The sequence below is a fragment of the Scyliorhinus torazame genome, chromosome 28 (genome assembly GCF_047496885.1).
Source record: "Scyliorhinus torazame isolate Kashiwa2021f chromosome 28, sScyTor2.1, whole genome shotgun sequence".
NCBI classification, from domain to species: domain Eukaryota; kingdom Metazoa; phylum Chordata; class Chondrichthyes; order Carcharhiniformes; family Scyliorhinidae; genus Scyliorhinus; species Scyliorhinus torazame.
Window position 1 is genome coordinate 7,671,525 of NC_092734.1, and position 12,179 is coordinate 7,683,703.

General features: G+C 41.2%; 1 protein-coding gene and 1 long non-coding RNA gene across 9 annotated transcripts in view; one reads left to right on the top strand and one right to left on the bottom strand.

Moving 5' to 3' along the window:
• Nucleotides 1–12,179, bottom strand: part of gbf1 (golgi brefeldin A resistant guanine nucleotide exchange factor 1) — a 281,444-nt gene that overhangs the window by 203,382 nt on the left and 65,883 nt on the right. The window lies entirely within an intron of this gene.
• LOC140403492 (uncharacterized) overlaps nt 1–12,179 on the top strand; it is a 114,128-nt gene that overhangs the window by 89,180 nt on the left and 12,769 nt on the right. The gene's annotated exons all lie outside the window — the stretch shown is intronic.

The following is a 12,179-nucleotide window of genomic DNA, read 5'->3' on the forward strand; positions in this document are numbered from 1 at the left end:
ACTGATGCAGAATTATTTGTAAGGCCAGGGACCTGAGCCAATGATGCTGGCATTTAATATGGAAAACTGTGATTTTATTAAGAGACCCTGAAAATGAATATAACTCAACTAATGGGAAACAGTCCAATAGATGCATTACCCAAAAATTGTTATGGTGTAATCAACCACAAATTTAATTTAAACTTTTGTGCTGTAAACAGTTTAGGTCACTTTCACATGAGAATGCGCGTTGAAAATACGGAATGCTTTTGAGACAGTTATTCCTCTTTTCCATTTTTAACAGATCAAATTAAACATCACATCTGCCGTGAAAAGTGAAGTACTCTTTAAATGCCATTGAAAGTTTTGCACCGACTTATCATGTCTTACACTGGAAGCTACAAATTTGGCCAGTGATTTTTAAATCAAATCCAGATTCCTTATTTGGATTTTTTTAAATAGAAAAAATTGCAAACTGGACAAGGGTCAACATGCTTGGCCTTGCTCATCTGTGAACTACAATGTTTATTACTTCATCATTGACTTATGTTGAATGCTTGCTTCTAATAGATTTCAAATAAATATTGTAGATTAAACTTCCTGTTTGAATCAAAAATATTTTTATCTTTTCATCTGTATTTTGCACGTTGATGAAAGCAAAGAAAAATTCAATTTAGAAACCGAAGTTCTGAATCTAAACACTAATTAAGGCAAGTCATAGTAGAAACATCGAGTATCAACACAATGACCAGCAAAAGATTCTGACTTGACTTGAGCTACATTTTCCTTATATCTTGTGACTTCAGCAATGGAACTTACACAAGTTATCTTCTAAAGTCTTGCCAATTCAGAATGCAAAATCGGCAAGCTTTGATGAGGTGATAAAACAAGGTTCCATTTGTCTACCTTTCCAATTTGATAGGGAATAGTGATTTCACCCATTCTCCTAAACAACATTCCACCTTCAATTTGGCCAAAACAAAACAATTGGCCATTTATCTCATTGCTTAATGTGGATGGGTGGCTCCTCTAATTGTCTACCCAGTCTACATAGAAGTTAAGTCACTTGACTTCAAAAGTAATTGTGTGTGTCAAATACCTTCAAGTCCCTTCAACAACATGATTCAATATTATACAACGATTTTTTTCTTCTTTCTCATTTGACATTTTAAAAGTACTAAAAAAATACCCCAACAGCAATTTGCAGGGTGCATATCAAAGTGGAAACATTCTAAATACAATTTGTGTACAACAAGGTAGTTTACTAGTTCCACATAGCCCACTATTAAGATGGTGTTAGAGTTAAGAGGGCCAAGACAGCTTAAAACAACAAAGAGAGACTAAGAATTTACTAATCTCTGATACATATTTAAAATTACAGACCGTGTAGATTATAATTACAGAAAGTGGAGTGTATGACTCTGTACAAGCTTGTTGTTTGTTACACAGAAACATAGAAAATAGAAGTAGGCCATTCGGCCCTTCGACCCTGCTCCGCATTCATCATGATCATCATCCAACTCAATAGCCTGTTCCCACCTTCCCCTCATATCCTTTGATCCCTTTCGACCCAAGAGCTATATCTAACTCCTTCCTGAAAACATTAATATTTTGGCCTCAAGTACTTTCCGTGGTAGCGAATTCCACAGTCATACCACTCTCTGAGTGAAGGCATTTTTCTTCATCTCAGGCTTAAATGGTATATTTTGTATTCTCAGACAATGAGCCCTGGTTCTGGATTTCCCACCATCAGGAACATCCTTCTTGCATCTATCCTGAGATCCCCCTCATTCTTCTAAACACCAGCGAATATAATCCTAACCAACTCAATCTCTCTTTATAATGCAGTCCCGCCATCCCAGGAATCAGTCTGGTAAATCTTTGTTGCACTTTTTATTGCAAGAACATCCTCCCTCCAATAAGGACATCAAAACTGCACACAATATTCCAGGTGTGGCCTCACCAAGGCCCTGTATAATTCCAGCAAGACATCCATGTTCCTGTACTCAAATCCTCTCGCTATGAAGGCCAACATACCATTTGCCTCCTTTAGAGCCTGCTACACCTGCATGCTTACCTTCAGTGACTTGTGTACAGGGACACCCAGGTATTGTTTAATCTGTCTTTGCGACCAAAGTGGATAACCTCACATTAGCATTTCATTTGCAACTCACTCAGCTTGTCCAAATCATACTAAAACATCTCTGCATCCTCCTCTCAGCTCACCCTCCCACCCAGCTTTGTGTCATCTGCAAATCTGGAGATATTACGTTTAGTTGCATCTAAATAATTAATACATGTTGTGAACAGCTGGGGTCCAACACCAGTCTCTCTGGCACCCCACTAGTCACTGCCTGCCACTCAGAAAAAGACCCGTTCATTCCGAATCTTTTGTTTCCTGAATGCCAACCATTTTCTATCCATCTCAACACACTATACATAATCCCATGCGCTTTAATTCTGCATGCTAATCTCGTGTGGGACTTTGTTGGAAGCCTTCTGAAAAATCCAAATAAACCCATGCACTGGCTCCCCCTCAAACTCTACTAGTTACATTCTCGAAAAATTCCAGTAGATTTGTCAAGCATGATTTGCCTTTTATAAACCCATGCTGACTCTGTCCGATTCTGCAACTGCGTTCCAAGTGCTCTGCTTTTAAATCTTTAATTTCCAGCTTTGACACAGAGTCATCAAGACTCAAAATGTTAGCTCCCTTCTCTCTCCATAAATGTTATGATGTGGAGATGCTGGCGTTGGACTGGGGTGAGCAAGAAGTCTTAAGAACACCAGGTTAAAGTCCAACAGGTTTGTTTCAAACACTAGCTTTCGGAGCACTGCTCCTCCCTCACCTGTGTTGTAAGACTTCTTACTGTCCATAAATGCTGTCAGACCTGTTGAGATGGTCTAGTGTTTTCCATTTTTGTTTCAGATTCCAGCAGTAATTTGCTTTTATTAAATCTTTGATAATGGACTCTAAAGTTTTCCCCACTATCAACATCAGGCTGACTGGTCTAGAATTCCCTGTTTCTCTCTACCTCCCTTTTTAAATTGTGGGGTTACATTAGCTACCCTCCAATCTGTAGGAACTGTACCAGAATCTACAGAATCTTGGAAGATGGCCACCAATGCATCCACTATTTATAGGGCCACTTCCTTAAGTACTCTGGGATGTAAATGATGAGGCCCTGGGGATATACTGCCTGCGATCCCATCAATGTCCCTACCAATGCTGATTTCCTCAGTTCTTCCCTCACACTAAACCCTGCGTTCCCCAACATTTCTGGTATCTTATTTGTATTGTTATTTGTGAAGTCAGAACCAAAGTATGTATTTAGTTGGGTAAGAAGTCTTACAACACCAGGTTAAAGTCCAACAGGTTTGTTTCAAACACTAGCTTTCGGAACACTGCTCCTTCCTCAGGTGAGGAAGTGCTCCGAAAGCTAGTGTTTGAAACAAACCTGTTGGACTTTAACCTGGTGTTGTAAGACTTCTTACTGTGCTCATCCCAGTTCAGCGCCGGCATCTCCACATCATATATTTAGTTGGTCAGCCATTTCTTTGTTCCCCATATAAATTCCCCTGTTTCTGACTGTAAGGAATCTACATTTGTCTTCACCGATATATTTCTCTTCACATACCTATAGAAACTTCGACAGTCAGTTTTTATGTTACCCACAAGCTTACTCTCTTACTGCATTTTCCTCTTCTTAATCGATGCCTTGGTCCTCCTTTGCTGAATTTTGAACTGCTCCCAAGGTCTGTTGTTTTTCTTGGTTAATTTGTATGCATGTTCCTTGGATCTAATGCTATCTCTAATTTCCTATGTTAGCCATGGTTTGGCCACCTTTCCTGTTTCACTTTTGCACCAGACAGGAATAGCAAGTTGTTGCAGTTCACCCATGCTCTCTTTGAATGTTTGCCGTTGTCTATCCACCGTCATCCCTTCAAGTAATGTTTCCCAATCCATCACAGCCAACTTGTACCTCACACCATCATAGTTTCCTTTATTAAGATTCAGGGCGCTGGTCTCAGAATTAACTACGTCACTCTCCACCTTAATAAAGAATTCTATTAGGTCGCACATCCTCACAGGGTCTTGCATAACTAGACTGCCAATTATTCCTTTCTCATTACACGATACTCACTCTAGGATGGCCTGTTCTCCAGTTGGTTCCTCAACATATGGTCGAGAAAACCATCCCGTATACACTCCAGGAATTTCTCCTCTACAGTTTTCTGATTAATTTGATTTGCCCAATCCATACGCAGATTAACATTACCCACAATTCCAGGTGTTCCTTCACCACATGAGTCTCTAATTTACTGTTTAATGCCATTCCCAACAACGCCATGAGAGTGTTGGGGTCTATATACAACCCCATTAACTTTTCTTGCCCCTTAATGTTTCTCAGCTCTACCCATACAAATTACACATGGTCAGAGCTTATATCTTTCAACGCTATTGCATTAATTTCCTCTTTAACCAGCAATACAACTCCACCACCTTTTCCATTTTGTCTGTCCTTCCTAAATAGAAACATGAAAACATAGAAAAAATAGGAAGAGGCCATTCGGCCCTTCAAGCCCACTCTGCCATTCATTATGATCACGGCTGATCATCCAGCTCAATAGCCCAATCCCGCTTTCCCCCATATCCTTTGATCCCCTTCGTCCAAAGTGTTATATCTAACTGCTTCTTGAAACCATACAATGTTTTGGACTCAACTACTTCCTGTGGTAATGAATTCCACAGGCTCACCACTCTCTGGGTGATGAAATTTCTTCTCATCTCTGTCCCAAATGGTCTACCCCGTATCCTCAGACTGTGCCCCCTGTTTCTGGACACACCCACCATCGGGAGCATCCTTCCTGCATCTACCCTGTCCAGTGCTGTTAGAATTTTATAGGATTCTATGAGATCCCCTCTCATTCTTCTGAACTCCAGCGAACACAATCCTAACCAATTCAATCTCTCCTCGTACGTCAGTCCTGCCACCCCATGAATCAGTCTGGTAACCCTTTGCTGCACTCCCTCTGTAGCTAGAACATCTTTCCTCAAATAAAGAGACCAAAACGGCACACAATATTCCAGGTGTGGCCCTGTATTCAAATCCTCACGGAATCAAGGTGTATGGGGATTGTGTATGTGGACACCCAGGTCTCATTGCACATTTCCCTCTCCTAATTTATGACCATTCAGATAATAGTATGCCCTCTTGTTTTTGCTGCCGAAGTGGATAACCTCGCATTTATCCAAATTGTACCGTATCTGCCATTCATTTGCCCACTCACTCCACTTGTCCCAATAACACTGAAGGATCTCTGCATCCTCCTCACAGCTCACCCTCTCCACCAAACTTGGTGCCATCTGAAAATTTGGAGATATGACATTTTGTTCCCTCATCTAAATCATTAATATATATATTGTGAATAGCTGGGGTCCTAGCACCGATCCCTGTGGCACCCCACTAGTCACTGCCTGCCAATTTGCAAAATACCTATTAATTCCTACTCTTTGTTTCCTGTCTGCCAAACAGTTTTCTATCCATCTCAATACACTACCCCAAATCCCATGAGCTTTAGTTTTACACGCTAATCTTTTATGCAGGACTTTGTCAAAAGCCTTCTGAAAGTCCAAGTAAACCACATCCACTGGCTCCCCTTCATCAATTCTACTAGTTATAACCTCGAAGATTTCCAGTAGATTTGTCAAGCATGATTTCCCTTTCATAAATCCATGCCGACTCTGTAAGATCCTGCTACTGTTTTCTGAGTGATCTGCGACAAAATATTTGATAATGGATTCCAGAATTTTCCCCACTACTGACTTCCTGGTCTATAATACCCCACTTTCTCTCGACCTCCCTTTTTAAATAGTGGAGTTACATTAACCACACCCCAATCTGAAGGAATTGTTCCAGAGTCTATAGAATCCTGGAAGATGACCACCAATGCATACACTATTTCGAAAGCCCCCTCCTTCAGTACCCTGGTGGGTGGTGATTATCAGGCTTTAATCCCATTATTTCCCCACACCATCTCTTTACTGATATTGATCTCCTCGAGTTCCTCCTTCTCACTAAACCCTGCATTCCCCAACATTTCTGCTGTCTTATTTGTTTCCTTGTTTGTGAAGACAGAACCAAAGTATGTATTTAGTTGCTCAGCCATTTCTTTGCCCCTATAATACATTCCCCTGTTTCTGACTGAAATGCTCGTTTCCTCCCACAATCCAAAGATGTGCAGGTTGGGTGGATTGGCCATGCTGAATTGCTCCTTAGTGTAGGGTTGTGGGTATAGGGTGGGGCAGTGGGCCTCGATAGGATGCTCTTCCAGAGGGTTGGTGCAGACTTGATGGGCCGAATGGCCTTCTTCTGCACTGTGGGACTTCTATGATTCTTTTTCACTTCATGTACCTATAGAAACTTTTACAGTCAGTTTTTATGTTCCCTGCAAGTTTACTTTCATACTCTATTTTCCCCTTCTTAATCAATCCCTTGGTCCTTCTTTGCTGAATTCTAAACACCTCCCAATCCTCAATACTGGATACACCTCAGTTGCGTCCCCATTCCTGGTCACCCTGCATCCATGTCTCCATAATCCCGACTATATCATGCCCTTTTCATCTATTTGCACGATTAACTCATTCACTTCTTTGTGGATGCGCTGTGCATTAAGGCACAAAGACTTACGGTTGTCTTTTTAACATTACTTGTCCCGTCCTCACTGTTTTTCACTCAGGCCCGGATTGATTCTGGCCCTTAATTTCTCTACCTCTCGTGTTTCTTGTTCCCCTTCCTGTCTTTTGTTCTTGTCCTTGATTCTCCCTCCATTTACTCTTGGCATTTTAATTTAAACCCTCGCCAACCACTCCAGCAAATACTTCCCCTAGGCCATCAAGTCCTGTTGCTGACATTTACATCACATCAGTACAAGGAGTTTTTTTCATTCATTCATGAGATGTGGGTGTCGCTTTATTGCTCATCCCTAATCTCCCCCGAAAAGGTGGTGGTGAGCTGCCTTCTTGAATCAATGCAGTCCCTGGGTGCAGGTACATCCAGAGTGCTGTTGGGGAGCGAGTTCCAGGATTTTGACCATGCGACTGTGAAGAAACAGCAATATATTTCCAAATCAGGATGGTGAATGGCTTGGAGGAGAACTTCCAGGTGCTGGTGTGTCCCCACGTGTCTACTGCCCTTGTTCTTCTAAGTGGTAGCAGTTGTGAATTTGGAATGTGCTGTCTCAGGAACCTTGGCGAGTTCCTGTAGTGCATCTTGTAGATGGTACACACTGCTGCCACTATGCGTCGGTGGTGGAGGGAGTGGATGTTGAAGGTAGTGGATGGGGTGCCAATCTAGTGGGCTGCGTTGTGCTGGCTAGTGTCAAGCTCGAGTGTTGCTGGAGCTGCACTCAGCCAGGCAAGTATAGAGTATTCCATCACACTCATTACTTTTGCCTTGTAGATGGACAGGCTTTGTGGAGTCAAGAGGGGAGTTACTTGCTCCAGGATTCCTCGCTTCTGACCTGCTCTTGTAGCCACAATATTTACATAGCTGGTGCAGTTCAGTTTCTGATCAATGGTAACCCCCCCTGCAAGGATGTTAATAGAACATAAGAACTAGGAGCAGGAGTAGGGCCACCTGGCACTTTGAGCCTGCTCCGCCATTCAATGAGATCATGGCTGATCGTTTGTGGACTCAGCTCTACTTTCCCACCCAAACACCATAACCCTTTATTCTGTAATAGTTCATTGTAGTTTTCCACCATTGGTACATGACTATTAGCAGAAAAATCTGCATGTTAATAAAGCAGCAGTACTTTCAGAAATTATGTCCATCATTAAAGTGGGGCAGCATGGTAGCATAGTGATTAGCATAGTTGTTTCACAGCTCCAGGGTCCCAGGTTCGATTCCCGGCTGGGTCACTGTGCGGAGTCTGCACATCCTCCCAGTGTCTGCGCGGGTTTCCTCCAAGTTCTCCGGTTTCTTCCCACAGTCCAAAGATGTGCGGGTTAGGTGGATTGGCCATGCTAAATTGCCCTTAGTGTCCAAAAAAATGTTAAATGGGGGTTGCTGGGTGTCATGCGAGAGTGCCTTTAAGAACTGGATGTTTAAGCAATGTACTTTTAAGAAAACCGTGATGTCATAGAGTGGGTGGAGCTCAGCTCAGTTCAGCCATTTTGCAGTCTGTGTTTTGCAGGTTTTTAGTTTCAGTTTTGAAAAGAACCTGGCTGATTTTGCTGAGAGCAGTTTAAAAGTGCCTGGCTGTTTTGCTGTGAGCGGATTAAAAAGTAGAAAGCCAGGTTTGAGAAAGCAGTTTGGGTGTGTCTGTGGGTTTCCAGAGCGCTGCATGAAGAAAAGCAAGGTGCTGAAGCTGAAATCAACCAAGCTAATATATCTCTGCCATTCTACAGAAAAAATATATATCCTTTAACCTGATGGGATGCTGTTTACAGGTGTTAAGTCTCTTGGAAGTTTGAAGGAACATTTTAAGGAAGTATTTACTGTTGCAATATTTTCTCAGTTATCTTTGAAGTAAGGGGTGTTAAGAGATCCAATGTTTATTTAAGATGTTAAGTTGAGTTCATGGGATAAACAGTGTTTTGTGTTTAAAAACCCACGTGCCATAATTGTAATCCCACACCTAGGGAAAAAGCCGTGTGCTCAGAAAAGCAACAAATCCATTATAGGGAGAGGTTGGTTGAACTCCATGATACGCTTTGGGGTTCTGAAAAGCCTCGCCCATAACACTAGGTTTGGGTAGATAGAGTAGATACATATGCTTCAGTAGGGTGCTCTTTGTAAGGGCCGGTGCATTCTTGATGGGCCGAATGGCCTCCTTCTGCACTATAAATTCTATGATTCTATGAAAGTAGGCATTGCTTCAGCCTCCAAAGTAAATGCCAATGCAGCATTCTGAGATTAAAGCAGCCAAAAACTGTGCCCAGTGATAAAATTATCAAGAACATGAACTGCAATGCTCACGTGTAGCCTGTTTCAGCCATCCAGATGCCACAAAATTTATGCTGCAATGGGACGAGCAACTGATAAAATAATTAAATTTAGGGAGCTTCCGATATAAACGGTTTTCAGAGTAATTCAATGGACTGACCGAAAGCTGCTATTTCACAACAGTACAATGCATCTATTTCAATACAAGTATGTGGAAACATTGTTACCATTTCCATGAAACTGCCTCCGGATATATTTGTTTTTCGGAGACAAATAAGAATAAAAATTCCTCGAATGATACAGCTCAGATGCAGATACCTGATGTGCACTAGTTCAAGCCTGCAATTTTCCACCCAGTGAGATCAGTTATTCAAGCGTTGCTGTGTTGGGTGCGGTGTTTCCCCATAGAAAATGATGACAGTGGTTTAAAATTAAATCACTGATTCAGCCTTTTTGGCCCACATGGATACACATATTAGCTTGCTACAAAGTAGTGTTGGTCTGCCTGTTAGATCTGACTGCCATCTCAAAGAGGGAACGATGCATGAGGATATACTAATGATCCCATTATAGAAAAGTCAAGCATATCCAGTGTTTTATTTATACTCTTGGAAAGGAGTACGGAAAAAAATAGCTGTTCACAAAGGTTAAATGGCAGAGGGGTGAGGTTTCAAAACAGAACCAAAGAGGCAGACCAAACACAAGAAAACTAGGTAGGTTTGATGGATGATCTTGTAGCAGAAACTGACAGTTAATGCAAGATAATGAAGGAAGGAAAATATAAGCACAAGATAAACAGAACAGCTTTAGGTACAGGTCATAACTTGTGTGAAGGATCAAGTGGATACTGAAACCTATGTGACAGCATTAAGAAAAGGTTGTATAGACAGAGGGAAAAGTTTGCACAGTCTCATACTTGGAGCAGCTATGGGAATAGTTATGTTTGAGATTGCAACAAACTGCAGAATCAAATGACAGAGGCTCAATCTCAGAAGACAAAAAGTGCACACAGTTTAACTGCTTCATGCAGAAGATGGTGAATGTGTGAGTCAAACTATCCAGGATTGCAGTGGAGAAAACAGGAAGAAACAACGAGCATTTGTACAACGGACGCCACGGTCCCAAGTATGTACAAAAGCACTTTACAGGTAAAGCAGCACTTCTGACGGGGTGTCACTGCTGTAATGTAGGAAAGCTCAGAAGTCAATTTATGCACAGTATGGCCACCTATAGAATAGTCTTTTTGATAATGGTCACGGTTAAATAATAGCCAGGACTCGAGGGGGACATCCCAGCTCTACATTAAATCACGACATGGAATCTCTTGCATTCACCCGACGGGGCAGACAGGGCTTCAATTTAACAACTCATCTGAAAGATGGCAGCAGACAGTGAAGTACTTTGTCGGTACTCTGCAATACACCAGCTTAACTATGCCCAAACATACTTCAGCCACAACCCTGTTGACTCAAGAGGCAAATATGTGGCCACGGAGGGCAAGCAGGAAACAGTGAAAATTTATAGGAGAATCAGATAGAAATTTAAGACAATGAACATTTGAAGATGGATTGAAGAGTCTTCTGTGTCCCATTTTCCTATAACCCTGTGTTGGACATTATTTCTCAGATACCAAAGGGATTGATTTCAAAATGTCAAAAATTAATACTTGAATAACAATTTCTTCCTGAGGTCTAAGATTGCTGTATTTAAATATTACAGAAGAAACAGCTTGATGCCCACAGGACAACAGTGCTAGATAAACACGAGTCCAGTGAGAGAAAGTGTATACACATTATATCAGAGCGCTCGAGACCTTCCATCATGTGCCACAATGTCCTGCAACTGCGTTGTCACCTTTCCCCCACGCCTCATCACAAACGAAGAAAAAGGAAATGATAGGGAGGAAGAATGAAGAAATTGTTGCCCATCTTATGAGTGACATGGCCCAGTCCTCAGTTCTGCACAATCTGCTCCCTTCCCCCTACGTCACAAAACCAAACAACTCGTTGCTGCACTTACTACTAAGTTAACATTTTGAACTGTGTGTGTGGATAACTTAATGCTGCCCTCTGTTTATATGTCCCAGATGTATCAATGAGGGTTACTCTTCGGTCAAGTAAAATTAAGGGCTTCATTTATTGCAAGAGATGTACTTCCATTTCAGAAAAAGCTCTTAGCTATGTTTATACAATTATGGCTGTATTATTCACATGATAGATCTAAGCAAGTGACTGAACTGTCCACACGAACACTTTTGATATTATAACATTGTTTTACGTTTACTTTACATAATAACATAATAATCGTACACAGTGATCACCAATCACTACATTAACAGGAACAAACACAGCCACAATGTCATCCGTCAACAGGCAACTAGATTGACACTTTCACAGGGAACATAAGAACAGACCCCACTTGGCTAAGATACAAGGTGGCTGCAGGTGCATAAAGTGGAGTGTAACCACCAGCTTGAATGAGGAAACGTTGATGGAAATACTTCTTTTTAGATGTTTAGTCAGTGCATAAAGAACTGCAGCAGGCCTTAATGAATCAAATGCTACAAAACAGAGGGGAGGGGAAAATGAAGGGTACATAAAAATTCTTCAGATTACTTACAAGCTGTGGATTTCACCCCCACAACCCAAAGATATGCAGGTTAGGTGGATTGGCCACGCTAAATTGCCCCTTAATTGGAAAATAAATAATTCGGTACTCTAAATTTATTAGAAAAAAGAATTACTTACAAGTTGGCAAGCTGTGTGGTTGTAATTCACCCAAGCTGCCAAGTAATTCACCCCTGCCTAACTGGTGAGTAGAACTTTCCAGCACTTGTGTGTATTTTATATTATATACAAATCATATTAGTATATATATCCCATTTTCAACAGACAAGCATTTACTTTAGAAAGTAAACCAAGTTAATTAAGTATAACATAAGCAAAAACATTTCCACTGTGAATCATTACTGTTCATTCATTGTGACAGAAACCATCTTTGAAATAGAATTCTGCTGAAGGGAATTCAACATGTGCCTTCGAGTTTTTCTAGCAGAGCTGCTGACTAGCAAAAAAAATATAAAACTGAATGCTTTTCATACATTGTCATGTTTTGAATAAACATTGCAATACAAGGAACAAACTACATGCAGCAGTGTCTGCAGTTCATTCTGCATGTACAAGGTCAACCCATCTAACCTGACTGCATCAGTGACATGGAATGCTGAAGTACGCATATTTTCTATTCAAC